Source organism: Diorhabda carinulata, chromosome X (assembly GCF_026250575.1).
Source record: "Diorhabda carinulata isolate Delta chromosome X, icDioCari1.1, whole genome shotgun sequence".
NCBI lineage: Eukaryota > Metazoa > Arthropoda > Insecta > Coleoptera > Chrysomelidae > Diorhabda > Diorhabda carinulata.
This window is the reverse complement of record NC_079472.1, coordinates 65,935,613-65,955,966: the sequence shown is the minus strand read 5'-3', so window position 1 is coordinate 65,955,966 and position 20,354 is coordinate 65,935,613. Positions and strand designations below refer to the sequence as shown.

General features: G+C 33.5%; 1 pseudogene; it reads left to right on the top strand.

The window, feature by feature from the left end:
* Nucleotides 1-8,764: 8,764 nt before the first annotated feature.
* LOC130900580 (elongation factor 1-alpha 1-like) lies at nucleotides 8,765-9,493 on the top strand (annotated as a pseudogene).
* Nucleotides 9,494-20,354: the final 10,861 nt, after the last annotated feature.

The following is a 20,354-nucleotide window of genomic DNA, read 5'->3' as shown; positions in this document are numbered from 1 at the left end:
ACTATTATATAGAATTACTGCTACTATAAAAAAATAAATTTTGAAATTTATCATTCTCACACTACTAAAAACTAAAAAAAAATACAAAAAACAAGGCAAGAAAAATATCGATTTGTTCAATTTTTAGGAAAAATTTTGAATGTTAATTATCTTCTGCTTCTCATCTATTTTTGTTTGACAAAGATTAAGAGTAAATATTGTTTGTTTCATTGGACATTTTAAAATTGACTATAGAAGAGTGTGTAAGCAAGAATTGTTGAAATCATTGCTTTTATTGAAGATATACGCAGTTGGAGATACGTTGTCAATAAACTAAAAATTAATTAGTCATCTCTGTCCCGGATAGTGACGAGACATGAAGACACCGACGGATATAATAGAATGCTATTACCGTCGATAACGACATCTACATACAATAGATTTTTGAGACTACAAGCTCTACGAAGAAGACATTTAATGACAAGAAAACTTCAATAAGAATGCACTGAAGCACAGAACTAGAGCTAGACTGTTCATTTTTTGAAAGCTTACACAGAATTGGTATTCTTAAATAGTGGATTCTCAAAGCTCATTACAAAGATTTTAGGGCCTCGCTTATGCTCCCTACACAAACAATTACTTTTGGTTATGGATGTGAGTCCAGGTAACTAACAGATAGACAAGAGAAAAATTAATAGGTTGTGGAAATAGATTACTTAAGAAGATCGTGCAGGATATCCAGAACAGAGCATAAAAGAAATGAAGATATACGATTAAGTACAGGTCGAGTTAACACGCCTTCAGAGAGAATACTGCTCTGGTACAGACATGTGTTGAGGGTGGAGCAGAACAGGTGGCCGAAGAAAGCATTGATGTATAAACAGCAGAATAGAAGGAGACGAGGAAGACCCTCAAGATCATGAGAAGAAACAACTGAGCAGAATATGAAACACACAGTTATCCTGGAAAACGAGTGGATAGCTAGGAAAGTGTAGCGTATGAAATGCGGGATGCGTCAAAGAAAACTGTAGACCCTGTAGAGTCAATTCATGATAACGCACGTCTCCATGTTGATGAAATAGTACACTAGTACCTGCAAGAGGTGAATTTTGTAGTTTTATACTGGCCTGCACTCAGCCGGGACTCACACCCCATTCAATATATGTTGGATAGTATTTACAGAAGGGTGAAATCAACTGCGTGAGGTGTTAAAGACTAAGTCGGAGAATTTGGACGTAAATTACTTGAAAGATTTGATCAGAAGTATGCTATGACGTCTTCTAGATGTGATTAGAGCTCGAGTAGACAACACGCGTTACCAAATTTAATAATTTTTGGAAAATCACGTTGTGCAATATTTTTCGATTTCTGAGCTCTTTTAACTTACATTTCTTCTATATCACTTTTTGTTTGTTCTCAATTTGAATACATAAAACAGTCAAGACTATCTGGGAACATTCAAATAAATGAAAATAGTTAATCTCGAATCATAGGGATGTAATACTTTTTGACGGAATATATCAAGAATATTAGAGAAAGAAACCATGTGCGCAAATAAAAAAACTGTGAACATGTATACGAAATAATTGGAAAATATCAATGAAATTTGAAGTGTGATGATTTGATCATCTAAATCCAATTAACAATAATTGTTGAACTATATTTTAATTAAAGGTATTCATCAAAAATTAAGTAAGTATTAAGTTGGTTAACTCTTTTGCACCTATATCGAAGAGAATATTGTTGAGTTGGTACAAGGCGTTTGAAATCATTTGTTGATGACGATATTTAGAACTAGAAATCTGTAACTATAAGACACGTTTTGAAATGGTTAGGTTAGGTTAGGTAAAAGAGTTAAAGAGATAATTCTTGGAAAAAATATTTGTATGTGTTTTCTTTCCACCTTCAGGTTTATTAGTAAAAATAGGCATGGTATACAGTCGGCATAATTCAGGCAACGGTCTCGAAAAATCGGCAGGTATCATTACGGAAGGTCCGTACATTATTGAGGGTCACCTAATGCGCCAAAGTTATTTGGAAAAGCTCAAAGATTTACATGAGCAAATAGACAACGATCAAAAACTCGCTAACATCCGTCATTTCATGCAGGATGGAGCTTCGTCGCTCTAAGCGTTATGTGTGCGCGTGTACCTCAATGTTCCTTTCGGAGAATAAATAGGCTGACAAGGATTCGTTGAATGACCCGCACGGTTATGTGACCTGACTGTGATTTCTCCCTTTGGTGCTTTCTCAAGGAGCGCCTTTTTGCAAAAAGACCACGCACCCTTCACGACTTCCGAACTACAATTGGAGACGAATTTGACATGCCGGACCTGCCTCTCCGAGAAATGCTGTCGTAAAAGCATTGATCAAGATGGGCATTAATTTTAGTATTCACTGATTATACATGTTCGTTCTGAAAATTTGCTATGGCTTTTACAGTGAAGCATTTTTCATCTGTAGAAGTTAATTTGATAAGGAACTGAAGATCTTCATTTCGTCTTAACCGAATAAGTCGATTTCATCGCAAGTGCAGGGAAAATTTGGTACCACATCAATTAATTTCGAATCATTTATCGTACCTTTAACAAAATTTAACGATTTCCTTGCTAGAATTCATAATAGCACTAAGTTAGGTGACAATTCGAGGAACGTGGATGACATTAATCCACATTTTAAAATCGGATTCTCACATGTATGTATGAGTATTCATTGTTACAATTTCAATATTTTAATCATTTATTACATACATTCCAGTTAATCGAAAAAATATTCAGTACAATCGGTAGTAGATAACGATGTTCATCAAATGAACATACATCCATTCCCAAACTAATATTAAAATTCCATCTGTATAAAATAAATTGTAATTTGGAATGCCATTTGAATAAATTTCATATGAAAAAAATTGGTATTTACTCCAAACTATGTGCAGTAAATTTTGGATAAATAATTGTTTTTCCAATAACGAGGTATCTACTACATATTTTCAAATTTGAAAATAGGTTCAAATATAATCATAATTCATAAATATTCGTAAATTTTCATGGGAACATTCTTATTTATGTGAACTTGGCTCTGGTGTATATGATGATTAATTTTATTAGACACATTTTACGAATCATATGAGAATTGTGTTATGAAAATCACGTGTAGATATACGTGAAAGAAAAAGAAAACCCTATACCAGCCAACGATATGCTGGAAAATATGTTATTTCCCCACATTAAAGATTAAGGGTAGATATGGGTATAGTCCGGGAGCGGTCAATACTGCCGAATATAAGGATAAAACAGTGGTACTCATGTATTTTGAGCCGCTGATCCAAATATACCCGGCGTTTTTGTGAAAAACTGGTACGTTAATTGCTTAAACAAATTATGAACAAATGTTTTTTTTCGATTCGGTTCTATTTTTTTATGTAAATATAATCCATTTTAAGAAAATAAGGTCTCTTTTCATTTCATTGCATAATGCATGTTTAAAAATTCATAAATTTTTGATAGTCGAAAAATCGACGATTTTTACTAACTTTACTAATGTTAACGTTAATAACTTTTGACCAACTGAATATTTTTTCAAATTGTAAAATCGTACTTGTCCTTACTTACTCTACAAATTGGTATACATTGATATTAGTACAGGTCCGGAGTTTGGCACTTATCGCGATTGACAATTAGACGCTTTCTCGACGTTGCAGCGCGTGGCCACAAGCAAGTAACAATTGTTTTAAATATAGTCACTAATAATAATTAAAATTCACAATTCATTCACTCGTGCTGAGTCTCTCGTACAAATTTTAGTTCTAAGTGCATCGTAATACATTTACTTCTACATTAAGGTTTTGAAAAAATCCCAAATTAATAAGTTTGCTATGTTTCCTAGCTTGATAGTATAATTACTATAGTATTTCTTCAGAAAATATTGAATGAATTTTGTTTACATTTTGTCCCCATGATTTTATACCAGTATCCTGTTGAATTAGCAAATATTCACTAGACGATTGGCCGTGCATCTTTACCGTTCCGCTGAGTACGTACCAAAGAATGTCATCTATCTATTCTCACCTAGTGCGTTGTGTAGTGAAGTCATTGGTGTCGTAATCAGTAGATTTAACAGAATCCTGGTGATGTTTTTATTTACGATATAAATGATGAGTATGAGTAATTTTAGTGTATTGATATGTAAGGTGCTAGCGCATAGACCCAATTTAAGTGAAAGTTATGGATTAGTGCGCTGATGTCATTTTCAGACAGAAATTATTAGGAACCTGACCGCAGGATCCAGTCCAATTGGTGCACAGGATGCGAAGAACCATCCAAAACATTGAACTACAAATAAATAATATATAATTTAATAAATTGAACTCACTCTCGTGATTTGTTAATATACAGTTACGAGGATGTATTGATACCTAGTTAGCCTAAACCAGTTCCATACATAAACAAAATATTGCGTTACCATAGCAACGAACAATAACTTAGTAGAAGTGTCAGTGTAAAGTTTGACGCCAAAAAAGTGAAGCAAAGCTACGCGATACATTGAAAGAAAAAAGATATCCACCGAAATTGTGAAAATCGAAAAATTGGAGTATCGAGCCATCATCAAGTACTCGGTGATCAATGTCCTTCGTATGCGACCGTGAAATATTGGATTTCAAGCTTCAAAAGAGGCAAATTTTCCATTGAAGATGGTGACCGATCGGGAAGGCAGTTTCTGAGTCAGTCCCCGAAAATATCGATGCGGTTCATGACATGATTTTATCAGACCGTCGAATTGGGCTAAAATTGATAACTGAAGCACTGAGTATTTCATACTAACGTCAATTTGGACATGAGAAAAATTGCTGCAAAATGGATCCCCAAATGTTTGAATGTTGACCAAAAGCGTGCAAAAACTTTGAAAGGTCGTAAATTTTCTTCCAACGAGGAGGTAATAAAAGCTGTGGAGGTCTGGTTTGCAGACCAAGAAGAAATATTTTTTTTAAAGGTCTAGAGACGTTGCAGGTTCGCTGTAATAAATGTATCCAATTTAGTTTTGGTGGTGGTCTAAGATAAAGTATTCTTATAATTGTCTCGAAACTTCGGATCGAAAGTATAGAATAAACAAACATTCAATTGATCTTACAAATCTAATAGTCTATGAGCTAAAAACGCTTTTGAGAGAGAATTTCAGGTAGGCCAGTTTTGTGATAGGCTATCTGTGACACTTTCCAGACGTCATACGAGCTATTTGGCTAGCTGTAGTGATTACGTTCATCAATACGCATCCTACCTGTACAAGTGAAATACCAAAGTCTTATATCATTTTGAAAAGTTTCTTTTTTTTTTTATTATTTTCATTGAATTTTTTGCAACATGAATTTATTATTGCCAGATATTTTAAAATTTTTAAATTTGAATTCAAATTTTTTTTTCAAAATATTTTAGTAGGGCTGCAATTTTCATATGATGTTATTTAAGTATCTCAAAACTTAAAATTGATTTGCTTAACAATATTTCTTTTGTTAAACCTTCATCCAGACCGATCTAAAAGTGAAAACTGATTGGACGTGTTGGAAGAGTACAGCAGCCGTTTGTAGTCAAAATTGCGTTATTTTAGTCACATTCGGTGTATTCGTTGCTGTTATTTTTGATGCTTTTGACAAAGCTGTGTTACAATGGCAAGTGAAAAATTGAGGTGTGTTTGATCTATCTACCATAGGCGTAGATACCTCATGTTATAAATAAAACTTAGAAAAAAATCATTATTATACCTAGCTAACTTGCTACAACTGAATTAATTACATTATAAAACATGAATAAACGAGTAAAATGTTCCTACTTCTGAGGAAGTTTGATTTGAACAGGGATATCGAGAATTGATCGAATTGATAGCTGACCCGACCTATCCCAACCTTGACCCTATCCTTACCTCACACTATTTTGTTTTATATAGAGTCAAAGTTGGTAAACATGTTTATGTTAATTTTCAATTTAGTTAAGCTGGCAGGCGATAAGCACTTTTTGATATGTTCTTGCGACAACGAAAAAGCGAAATGAAATGGCGACAGGCAAACGTGCTCCAATTTGTATTCTAAAGAATTGTTTAGTATTGAGCAACAATCCGACGATTGTTTAGTAATCAAAACAAGTATTGTCAAACGATTCAAAAAGTATGTTCATTTCGTTCAAATTAAGCTTTATTTTTGTATTCAAATCTCGCCGCATGCCAAAACTTTGTTCATCAATTTTCCTTCACAGAATTGTAAAAATTGTAAAAGAAACAAATAAGTTGCTGAAAGTCCTGAATATTTTTCTTATCAAAATTGTAAAAGTTAGATACTGATTTTCGTGTACATTGACAGGTACGTTTTGAGACTGTTCAATAAACTGAACATTTTGTCAACTTTCTCAATAAAGAACCCAAACCAAGTGTTGTTTTTGTACCCGCTGCTTCCGTTTTTTTTTCTGGAAAACGGAATTTAAAAACAAAAACCATACAGGATAATAAATTCTTTGCGAATAGAACAGACAAAAATAAACATTTCAATTCCAAAGTATCTTTATATTTTACTTTATCGTGACTGTCAAACCATGTTTCATCTAGTTAAATCATGTGTCTATTTGAACTTCGGCTTTTAATCTGACACACATAATTTTGCTGCCATCGAACTATCCTTGAAGATTCGGTTATTGCCATCCATTTATTTATTTTTTTGTGTTCAAAACCACATGCTGACAAAACTTGACGCAATATTTTAAACTAGTATGATTGTATTTTGGATAATATGCTTACCTTTTGCTGTATTATGTCGCAACCCCGTTCTCCTTATATAAACTATAAATTGTCTTTTGTATAAAATCTTGAGCAGCTTTGTCAACTGATTCGTGACTACTCGGTAAATGGAAAATTAACTCCAGTTAATTCAGATCAAATTGCTGAATATTTTCCTTTTTTAAACATTCGAATATATTTAAAATAGCTTGTTATGTTTGTATATCTAAATCATTATCATTGAATTCATACCTGTCTTAAATTAATATCGCCAAGCGCCGCCAATGTCTTCCAGAAATATTTTGAACAACTTGTGTACATTCGGCCAATAGAAATGCATTTATGTTTACGATTCGATATTCTAATTGGTAAACAGTGGAGATGAGAGTCCACGTGGACCGATGGTTCGTTGGATATTCACTGAATTTTATACGGGGAGTGAACATTATTTTTCATTTCTTAATTTGGTATGAGTGCCGTGCGTATTTATGAAATATTAATTGTTACTCGCATAACTGTCTTCTGAAATTGATACTGGAAGAACTATAACACTGATAGATATCACAAACATTGTCATAGCTCAAATGATAAGACATCGTAATTTATCGGATTTAAATTTGTCGCCAACAGTAGATTTTCCCAGCACATCAAGTTGAATGGAAAAATTTACATACAGAAGTTGATATCCAAAAATTTTACACATCTAATGCAATTATTCGGTCTTGATGAAGGTTTAACGATCGATTTATTGTTTGGCAAATTATTTTTTTTTGTATTCATCAATAACATCATATAAAAATTTCAATCATACTAAAATATTTTTTTTAATTCAAAATTAGCGTTGAAACAACAATAAAAATATCGGGCAATAATATATTCATGCCGCTAAAAGCTCGATAAAAATCTCTCTCTTTTTGACCAATCTTTCTATGATCTTAGATAACGTTGGTAAGAGCGCAATGCCGGTCCTGGAATTTCTAAGTTCATCTAATACCACTCGAACACTTAGTGTAGTGTAGTGCATAAACATCTGAAAACTGATAAAAAAGAGGAGTTGACACGTTATGATAACCTCCATGAGTAACTTTACATATGGTGGAAATATGTAAAGTTCATTATGACTACCCTGTATAAATGTATGCCTAGTGTATGTAAATAGAGTTTCGGAAGATAAAATCTCATCACAATTCTCTATAATACTGTGACCGTGAAACACCAGACATTACCATCACAATATCTTTCTGGAAAATGAAATTTTAATTAAATAAAGTGGAGTTACCCCCATAAGCCTACAGAACATCAGATTAAGGATGATATCTGATCATGATTCAGGAATGAGGTTTCGTTCAAATCGCTTTAAGGTTGATGAACAAAACACATAATTTATTTAATCGTTGTACTATCAAATTTATTTCAATAACTTGTCCGTTTCAAAGTAATGTCAATCATTATTCTTAAAAACTTGGTTCAACTTGTATTTGCTAGCCAGTTCGTCGTTGCTGAACAATTAAGTTTTGACAATTTCAAGTCGTATTTCAAGTTTAATTCACAACAGTTGCATTCAATTCATTCCAAACAGTCATTATGAGAGAAGAAAAGAATCATATAATCATCGTCGTTACTGGTCAAGTCTCTACTATCAGTGGATATTAGATGTAAAAATGCGGTGGTATAGACAAACATACTATCGAAAAATTCAAAAAAGAAGTTCCAGAAATGGGTGTAGATGCATTCAATTATGCATAGGTACTTGATAAACATAAGGCTGAACGTGAACATGGTATAACTATTGATATTGCTTCATGGAAATTCAAAATATCTCAATACTACGTCACCACCATTAATATATCGGAACACAGAGATTTTTGTAGCTGCTGGTACTGGTTAATACGAGGCAGTTTTTCCCAGGAATGTACAAATACGTGAACACGCACTGCTTGCATTAACTCTTCGAGTGAAATAGCAATTAACACATATAATGGATCAAAAAATTGAGTATCGAGATTAAATAAGAAAATACTAATGTTTAATTGATGCTCTAGATATTTCCCCAAAGCCGTCCAACAGAAAAATCTCTTCCTCTCCGGGATGTCTACAAAATTGGTGATATTGAAACAATACCTGATAGTCGTGCTGAAACTGGTGTTTCCAAACCCAACCAGGGTAGTAGTTTTGCTCCAGCCTCGTTGTCCATGGAAGTAAAATCTGTTGAAATGCATTACGAAGCTCTTTAGAGAGCTGTATTCGGAGTTTATGTTGGTTAGAATGTTAAAATCGTCCCCGTTGAAGAATTGTACTGTGGTTATCTAGCTGGTGATCCCGAAAGTAATTTTCCAAGTCTATTTATAGTACTGAATCACCAATGGTTACAAGGTGAATTCAAGGGAACTGCAAAACCATCAAATTTGGTGCTGCTGTGATTGTCAATCTAGTTCAAACCAAATCGTTGTGTGAAGAATCATTTCAGGATTTTCCATCTATTAGAGGTTTCCCTGTTCGTGACATGAGGCAGATGGTAGTCGTAGAAGTCATCAAGAATGTAACAGAAAAGAAGAAATACCCTTGTCAACTTCAGATTTCTGTTGATATATTTACTTCTTTATTTGGAGTTCAAAGTTATTTACTTCAAAAATTGACGTTTGTGACCTGTGATAAAACTTTGATTTTCAGTCTGAATACACTGTTCACACTACCACTACTCGAAAACTTACAACTACACTGTCTAACGCGCGTTTTGATAACCAAGTTATTCTCTTAAGAAACTGGAGGAAAATTTAAACCCTATAACTTGACTTACATGTTTTATACTAAATTCTTCCACCAATAAATCTTCTTGTTGAAACAATAGGTCCCATTGCCTTCCTAGGTGAATTTTGGGAAGGCAAAGGAACTTTGATAATGTTGAATTACTTACAGATAACTTATATCTGAGTATACTGGTAACAAATTCTTATAATTTTGAAGTGTTACTTTTACAATTGTTATCATTTTATTCAGCGGAGTCATTGAGATTTTGGTGTATGGGCCTGTATCGATTGAGTTGTCCACTATCTGGAAATAGCCTGTTAAATCAAAGCTTGTTACTGTAAAAACATGGTATTAGTTTCATACTTCTATGTAGCTGTGATTTAGAAGGTTGTAAGATTATAATACATAAAAATGATATTGATAAGAAACAAATTCTTTTTTAAAAATCTTGTTTCATTACTCCATACTTCTACATCTATAACTATTGAAGTTACTAGTTATTGAAGTTACTATTTGAAGTTACTCAATGTAATTACCTACTTTGTGTTCTAATAATCGAAAAATAATTTCTTTTAATAGACTGTTACAAAATTAGTTTAATCATATTATTTATGCTCTTTTTTACAAATCTTCCTATGATCTTAGATACCCTCACCCGGGGTTAAGTTGGACTTTTATGGTCAAGTTGGACAAAGGACCTATTTAAAATATAATATATATCTAGGCAATCAAAGAGATACATTCACAGGCTTTGTAAGAACGTGGTTATGTGTGGACGCATTCGGTAAGTTATGAAAAAAAAAAAATTCTGAAATATTGTTATAAAATTTGTCAATTTTAAAACACTTGTTTTAAAACTGCCGGGGAAAATTATTCTATAATAGTTCATGCATGAAATTTTATCAGCAAAGTCTTTGATATGTATTTAACCAACAATAAGTGTTGAAGGTCACATTTTTAACGTTGATTGAGAAACAGGGCCGTACTATGGAAAAATGTACCTCTTACAGGGTGAAGTTGAACAATGGTGCGCAAGTATAAAAGACAGCTTGGAACAAAGCCTTACCAAAATTATAAACCTGAATCGATGGTTAAGGCTGTGGAAGCTGTAAAAAAAAGAAAAATGACTCTAAGAGCGGCTGCCGAAATGTTTAGCGTTCCAAAATCTACGTTATATAATCATGATAAAGGCATTAAATGCACTCAACGATATGGTGGGCAAACAGCTTTAAGTGAAGAACAGGAGAACACATTAGCCGACGGGATTTCAACAGCAGCAAAATGGAATTTTCCTTTACAAATTATTGACATAAGAAAACTAGTGAAGCAAACTTTTTTTACAACGGCATGCTGAATTGAGTGTGAGATTGGCCAGTAATATCAAAAGAGCTCGAGCCGAAGTGACGTCAGAAGTCGTTAATGCATACTTTGATGAACTGCAAGTAGCCCTGGAAAATGTCCCTTATGAACAAATAGTTAACTACGACGAGACAAATTTTTCAGACGACCCTGGAAAGATCAGGGTTGTCACAAAAATAGGAAGTAAACACTGTGACATTGTAATAGATAGTTCCAAAACCAGTGTGTCTGTTATGGTAGCTGGATCTGCTTCCGGGAAAATTCTTCCGCCATATATTGTATACAAAGCTCAGCATTTGTACCCTACATGGATCGAAAATGGTCCTCCCGGTGCAGTGTACAATCGCAGCAAAAGTGGCTGGTTCGACCAGTTTTGTTTTGAAGACTGGTTCCTAAAAGTGGCTTTGACGTATTTGTCAAAATTTGAAGGCAAAAAAGTTTTAATCGGTGACAACCTGTCTAGTTATATATCGTCATATGTCATAAAAAAGTGCAGAGAAAATGATATTCATTTTATATTATTACCACCGAATTCAACTCACCTGTGCCAGCCACTTGATGTTGCGTTCTTCAGACCACTAAAAGGCGAGTGGAGAGCTGTTTTACGACGTTGGAAATCATCCAATAGAGGAGTTTTTCAAAAAAGCGATTTTCCGCGTTTATTATACGAGACTTTCGAAAAACTGGGCTTACGGTCAAAGGACAATATTACAGCGGGATTCGCATCGGCTGGAATATATCCACTGGATAGAGAGAGGGTGTTAAAAAAACTCCCCGACTACAAAAGTGACACTGGTAATGACACTGATGGTTGGTCTCAAAGTTTTGTCGATTTAATAAAAGAAAATCTAACACCTCCACCAAACAAAACCAGAAAACCAAGAGGTAAAAGACTAAATATATTGCCAGGACGAAGTGTAACTTTACCTGGAGACAGTGACGGAGAAGATGAAATAGAATCAGGAGAACTGAACCGGATTGGAGAAGAAAATTAGCAACAATGACGAGACTGATAACGAAAATGATTGTGATATACAATACTGTTATTTTCAGAAGTATTGTTACGTTTTTTAATTTTGTTTTAATTTTTTGAATAATTTTTTAATTTTTTTATTAATAAAGCATTTGTTCATTTATCACCGTTGGATATTATTATTTGTACTGAATAATTGCAAATCTAATCAAAAACCTTTTTAAAAATATGTCCTGTGTCCAACTCCATCATTAGAAGGTGGAAAATTGACGTTTAAGCCATTAAACAAGGCTTGTCCAATCCCGCCCCAAAATGCGGTTGAAGTTGGACAAAATTTAAAAAATAAAAAATAAAAACTGATTAATACTATTAAATATTTAATGTGACATTTGCGTTGGGTAATTATGGAACTATCTTACTGATTTTTTTCAAAATTTTGGAAGTTACAATAAAAAAGTTATTTGCCAAAAACGCTAAAAATTGTCCTACTTCACCCCGGTTGACGGTAACGTGGAGAGGAGTGCAATTTGGCGATTATTTGATGCATGATTCTCATTGCCTCATTTATGCATTGGTATAATTATAGCCGTCTTAAGGCAATTGGCAAAAGTGTCATTTTTAAGTGAAACATTAATTAAAGTGGTAAGGTGATTTAATATGCAATCGGGTAGACTCGAAAACATTCCTAATGTAAGTTCATCAATTCCAGACTGTAAGAATCGTTTGAACGGAAATAAGGACCCTATCCCTCAAAATCACTTTATGGTTGTCTCTAAAACTCTTACTCGTGAAATAAGGATTATTTGCGGTAGAATTCAATGTATATAGAAAGTTCAAGTCAGTTGATAGTAATTTCCTTTGGTACTTTACGATGATGCCTTGTTTCCCAAAGCACGCATTAGACAGACTAATTGTACGTGCAGGTGAAGTGGTGGTGATGAATACTTCTGTAATATTTTTATTCTGATTAATGTTAACCGTTATAAACGGTGAGGTGAATTTAAACACAATTTTTCTCATTTAATTGATTTATTCATACACTCACACTAAACTATTCACTAAATTATACACTTATTACTAAACTCTTATCTAATTTTTAAGATATTTATTTACTTAAACACATCGTTTACTCGTATATCCTGATAGGTTCGGGATAAAATCAGACTTCCGCGCCTATTTGTACAAAACGGATTTCTCGATAAGTCGGGTCTGAAATAAAAAAAAAAAAACAAAATCCGCGCCTATTTGTACAAAACGGGTCTGAAAAAAAAAAACAAAAAGGCTAGAAATCGTTCCTATACAAACGGCCATAACATATTGCGAATAAGTTATAAAGACAGTTCAAAGATTTGTCGTTTTTAGAAAGTTATACACGGTGCGTTCACAATATTTTAGATCCCAATTACATATTCGAGTGAAATTGGCTTCACGGTTGATGTCGTGGACGAATTCGTATCAGTTCATTCAGTACAGAAGCATTCGTTTTATTTGATTACATACATTTTCTGTTTCCACCTCATACTTAAATAAAATGTACAAAGTATAGCTAAATTTTAGATTTTAAAATATCATTACAATGTTTGCTATAGTAAGAAAGTTACATATCTGAAATTCATGGCAAATTCATGTGATGAATTTTCAACATATTGACATTGAAGTATTTAGAACAAATAATTCCAACTCATGGGAAAGTATAGTGAGAATTCAATCAAGACTTTACATATGTTATCTAATTTTAAAAATGCTTATCATTAATCAAATAAATTTTCAAGTTCATTGACTATTTTTTACTGACAAGAATGTTTCAGTCATCAGTCCGCCGACTAAGAACATTACTCTGATTATTGTGCTATTCTTGTACTCGTATATAACTATTTGTATCGTTTTCTGTTTAGTTTCATTTTATCTTAATTTTGCTCGTTGCCCCAAAACTTATTCGCAATTTAGAGTTCGCTATTTTGTAGCTTGACAGAGTTGGCTTAAATTGCAGAGTAATATAATCTAAATTCTTTTGATTCAACAAACAAAACTGGATAAATGAACTAATAATATTGCTTTCGAGCTTACATTTGATTTAGAAATTTTAAAACGAAAAACTAATTAAATCTAATTATTCATATATCTTCTGTTGAATCTATTCAATGAAAATTTTATAATTTATAATTGTTTATCACACGAACGACTTGTACATATCAAACTTTTGGAAAAATTTAGGATACCGAGGAAATACACCAAGCCGATGAATTTTTCGCAGAAAGCGATACTGACGATGGTGATAGCGATGATGACGATTATACAGAGACGGATGATGACTTTTGTAATTTCAAATAATCTCGTATTAGTGTATATTTGTTGACATTTTCCGACTGAATAACATCTGCGCAGGGGTTTATTGTCGTCCTTAACTTCTGCCATTACGCACTACTCTTAGTTAAGGGCTAAAGAATGTTGGGGAAAAAGTTGGGCGCGGGAACCGTAGCGATTTTTCGGGGGATATTTCCGACACTTTTCAGTCGTCTTTGCCAAGGGTTTTTTGTACGTCTGAACCTCTGCCTATTGCTTCACCGCTGTTAGTTGGGATCTTAAGAATGTTTCTAAACGTGGAATTTTTACGTGGAAACCGTTTCGAGTTTTCTCGCAAGTTTTACAACGTGGAAAACACGCAAACGTTTCACAACGGCAGAGTGGACATTTGATGATGTACTAGGGTTTTACTTACAACTTTACAAGCTCTTATCTTGGGAACAGTTTCGAGCCGTTTTTATGTAGCTAGTTCTCCGACTAATAGGTAAGAATTATTCTCGCATTGCTTATCATTTTATCGATACAGTTTTCTCTGCCGATCTATTTAATTCCAAAGAAGCTCTGGGAGCTACATATCGTGAATTTACAAAATAACTCATAAAAAGTATATAATCTAACAGTCGCAACTCAAATGACAAAGACAGAGTTATTTTCACTTCTTTGTCGAGGAATAATCATCCGTGAAAAATTCCTAGAAGATTTGCTGCATTCTCATCTTATACTACATATATGTTACCGTGAAAAATGGAAATTGAATAATGTCGACATTTACCGGTATTTCGACAATCACAGATATGCTCTTGTAGAGGTCGAAAAGAAAGGAGCCGACAAAGAGGCTGTGTTCTACTAAATCCTTTCTTCTACTTCAGTCAGTCAGCTTTGTCTTGAAGGAACGTTTCTCTAACTTTTTTCCGATACCCTTATTCATACAAAATGGACAATGCATTAATCGTGATCATTTTCTTTAAAAGTTAAATGCAGTATTTTCGGGTAAACAAAAAGATGATTATTTTTCTGAAGAAAAGCCACTACTTTCTGAAACGGTTTATGTTAAAACTGAGTACAACACACCTTTGGATTACAGGTCATTAGAATGGTTTTGAAATTTTAAAATTAACGACAAAGAGAAGTTAATTGTACCAATAAAACGATTAGAGCCAAATATACAGTATTATGTTATCAGTGAAGAAATTTTTAAAATACAAAAATATTTCATATGAAGTTATAGTGTTGTATTTAAATTCATGCAAACAGTGTCAAATGAAACATAGTGCACCTAATAAAGGTGATGTTAAACTAATGATCAGTTTTGAGTAAAATTCAAGATGTCAAGTTCACCTTGTAGATCCACAGTCAAACAGAGATTGCGAATATAACTTCATAATTGTGTATCAACATCATTTAACTAAGTTTGTCCAGCAAAAAACTTTGAAAACTAAGAGGGCGGAAGAAGTAGCGTATCACGTTCTTACAATATACTTTTTCGGCAATTTTGCCATTAGAAAATAGTAGAGAATTCAGTAATCAAGACACAACGAAAATAATCGTTATGTGAAAAGATGCCCAGTCAAATACAAGGCTTCATTGGAATGGTCTACCAGGATATACAAAGTATGCTAACTGTTCGAATGAACGATAAAGGTACAAAAGATTGGTCAGAAGGTTCACATATTGTCAAATTTGCCAAGAATACTACATACTATGATATGCCAAGTGATATGCCAAAGTCTTCATGAAGTCATGTTTGACATTAAAGCGGAAAGATGAGCTTGATTACCGAAAACCATACTCCGAAGAAAGATATTGGAGAGGACGTCTTCACATCAAGATCTGACTGATAAACACGAGTACCTTCAAGGCGGCCTTACATAAGTAATCAGTAAATTGTGAAGAAAGATTATATTGCATAGATAATATTTATTCCCATGAAACCTCTCTGTAAAAAGCAGCTACAACAAGACTATACAAGCTGCCATTACAAAAGGAAGTGCTCCACAAATACATGCAGTTGTAAAAGCAAGTGCTCTTATGCAATTCAAAGTATCATAATAGTTAAAGTGAGAGTTGCAATAAATAAGATTTAGAGAGAGAGAGAGAGAGAAGAAATCAAAAAATTGTTACAATTTGTAGACAAAAGCTTGTAAAAACTAAAAAACAAACATAAAAATAACTGAATGAGGAAGAAAATAGAATAAAATTTCAATATAAAGAGTATCCAGAATAACAAATTATAGGTAATAGGAATAAGTAAGTGATAATAAGTATATAAGTCCATAGCAAAATTAAACCAGTATGCAGCATGCCCGGAATCAAATATTATCAGAGTAGATGTCGTTTACAGAGTAGAAGGCACTTTTCAGTGAATCTGCCCTCAAATTATTGCGAAATGCGGGAGAAGATGGTATCGATTAGATTTCAATTGGCAAGTGATTGTTCATTTTTCTTGCATTGTAAAATATTGAGCCCTTAACTAATTCGAGTCGTAGTATCTATTCACAAAGATGATGCTCTGTATGTAAATCACTGTATGATCATTCTGAAAGTTTAGTTATCTTTCCCTATATTCCAAATGTTTAATACTAATTCTTTGTAAGTGATATTTTCCATTTAGAAAATTGGAGAATAACATCGTTGCGTTGTATTGATAGAACAAAATTTCACGTAATGGTAAGTTTTCTGACAATTTTTATTTTTGTTTCCAGTTCACTGACCATAAAAGTAGATTCACGATTTTCTGAATGTGTAATTAGTATACAGTGTAATTCTGCTGCACGACAAGCACACATTAATGCTCATTGAAGTAACCTGTAATTGACTAGAAGATAATTTGATATGGAGTAGAAATTTTTGCTTTTTATCGGGGTGACAATAATGCTGTTAAGTGAAAAAAAATTTCTCATACTACCACTTGTTTCTAAGTAATATGCCTTCAAATTTGCCTAATCAGATCTTATATTTGACTATATCTTCTGAATCATATATTCGATCGGTATGAATTTCGAAGGGATGATTACGTATGTCTATATAGTGAGTTGAATATATAATTCTACTCTACCATCTGCTACGCTAGAGACGGTTCATGCCCAATGGTTAACAATCTTTACAGGGGTAACCTGTACAATCTAAAGATAGCAAAAATTTTTCAATAGATTTTTCAACAAAAAAGTACTCCTTGTTTAACTCGATGACATTTATGGTTTGGGATATGTTTATTTTCAGATCATTGTATATGCCAAGGAAACCATTGTCATAAAGAGACATTATAAAGGAAACATATAATAAATTGTAGGTATTAAAACACAATCAAAGATTTGTAATTGCACTGCATAATTTCGAACATCGTGTTACTTACATAAAGAAGAAATTGAAATGTGGAAAAATTCAATTAGTTAGCTACATACATATTGAATAAAAACAAAAAAAAAGATTTTATGAATGTTCGAAGCTAGCACCCCAAACACTTCCGGAGCGTCCGGGGGATATTCCTTTGATTCTGGAAGAGCATTCTAAGATTTTGCCTTCTAACGTAACAATGAGAGTATTCTATTGATCATTTCGCCTCAAGATATCCCTAAAAAAAATGAATCCATTGTATGCAATTCTAATTCTAATTGAACTGCATACGGTCGAACATTGAGTTAATTACTTAAGGAAGAAACATAAAAAAGTTAGATGTAGAAAAATTCAGTTGGTTAGCCTAAAACTTATCAAATGAAAACAAAGAAAAACTATAATGAATGTTATGTATATGTTTCTCTGATTAACATTTAAAATAACATCATGTGATAATGAACTATCAAAGAATCTCTTCTTTCTATACGTTACAAAAATTCAATTCGTGATTCATGTCATTAAAAAATTTCAATGATACTATATTATTAAACAGAATATTTACATTCATAGAATAAGCATAATTATTGTTCTACCGAAACTATAATAACAGGTTACATTGAATAACGAACTAAGGTAAAAAAAAAATTTGAATAGGCTGGTAATTTCAAAGTCGATTAGGACAGTCGAGTGGACAGTCAATAGAAACGATGCTCTATATTTGTTGCTGGGTTCGAAAAAATTTGGCGAAAAATATTTTTCCGAAATAATAACTAATTATACTCTTTAATACGTCAATCTTGAAAAGTTTTACATACGAGGATATATTGAAAAATTCTCAGCCTACTATAGAACCAAACATTGGATTCATTTATTACAGCGAACCTGCTACGTCTCTAGACCTTTCTTCTTGCTCTGCAAACCAGACCTCCATAGCTATTATTATCTCCTCGTTGGAAGTAAATTGACGACCTTTTAAACTTTTTTTCAGTTGAGAAAAGAGATGATAGTCGAACGGAGCCAAATCTGGTGAATAAGGGAGATGTTCTAGTAATTCAAACCCCACATCACGAATTTTTTGCATGGTAACATGAGATTTGTGTGCAGGGTCGTTTTACTGTAAAAACAAAACACCTTTGGATAGCTTTCCGCGTCTTTTCTCTTTAATGTTTTTCCCGTAGAGTGGTCAGGATTGTCGAATAGTAATCTCCAGAGTTTGTTCTATCCTCATCCAAAAAATCAATCATGATTACTCCATGGCAATCCCAAAAAACTGAAGCAAGAACTTCTCCATCAGATTTTTGGACGCGAAACTTCTTAGGTCTTGGAGAACCAGAGTGTCGCCATTCCATCTGTTGTCATATGACAACAATTTGATTTAAGAAGTCTACATCGTTTTCAAATCGAGCACAGATTGAACGTGATGATTTTATCCTTGTACGCTTTTGGTCAACATTCAAACATTTGGGGATCCATTTTGCAGTAATTTTTCTCACGTCCAAATTGACGTGAACTATATGATGAACGCGTTCGTATAAAATGAAATTCAGTTCCTCAGATATCCGTTTTAGCCCAATTCGACGGTCTGATAAAATCATGCGTAGAAACAGAAACTAATTTGATACGAAAAAAGAAACTCAGTATCAACAATAAAATTCACTCAATCATATAAAGAAGTAACGACTCTCCCCCATTAATCTGTAGTTTCTTGAATATTGATACTGTTTAAGATGTTGTGAAATCTTATAAAGTATCATTATCTACAAAGCTACAATATGTTTCTCTGTGTACAGCCGCCAAACAATTCGAAACTCGCAAGGCGAAGATCAAGAGCTGTGCCATATCATATAGACTCTTCAAAACATAATCGTAGTATTAAGGCTCTAGATTACAGCAAATTGAAGAAATTTCACTTTGATGTGTTGGTTCAGATGTCATTAGAGGTATTGCGATCTCAGTAAACGTATCCTGAAGCGACTAATGGTTTCATAATTGAATTAAGTGAACATTGGAACACAAAGGAATAATTTCACAGGTCTCTCCTCTTGCACACACGGTGAAATAAAGAGCTGAAGTGTACGTTAATTATGACCCAGAAGTCAGACATTGGATTTGTGAATAACACCAAAAAACAGGAATGGACGACTGAAGAAATTATAACACTAATGAATGAACGAAGAGAAGAGAAACACAAAAATACAGTTGAATATACCGAATTCAACAGGCTTATTTTTGCGAAATGCGGGGAAACCACAAAATCATGGCTGGCGGACAAATGCACGAAAATAGAAACCCTTCAGAAGAAGCACGATCTCATTAACTCACACAAGAATATCAAGGAGCTTACAGGCAGGCATCAGAGAGGTCACTGTGGAGTTTTAAGTGGTTCCAACAACGAAATACTTATAGGAGTGGATGAGAAACTAAAACGGTAGAAAGAATACACGAAAAATCTTTTTAATGTCATGAGACCAGAGTTATCCTGAAATTACCAAAGAAGAAGTTAAACGTGCATTAAACATCAATAGAACGGAAGAGCTGTTGGTTCTGACAATATGTACGCGGAAACCTTTAAACTCGCAGCTGCGGAGGACGGGGTTGGTCCAAATCTACCCTCAAACTGGCAAAGATCAACTTTTTTCACTCTGCCAAAGAAGAACAATGCATCACAATGTGACGAATACCGCATTATATACCTATATATAGAAAATGTGAATGCTTGGTCGATCGTTCGTAATTTGGCTTTAGAAACGGAATGGGAACTCGGGAAGCTCTTTTCTCCTTTTCTCAGAGATGCAGAGACATGAATGCTGATGTATTTGTATGCTTTATTGACTATGGAAAAGCTTTTGACTGTGTGGCACACCAAAAAGTGTCCTTATCAGAAGAGATAGCAATAAGAAGA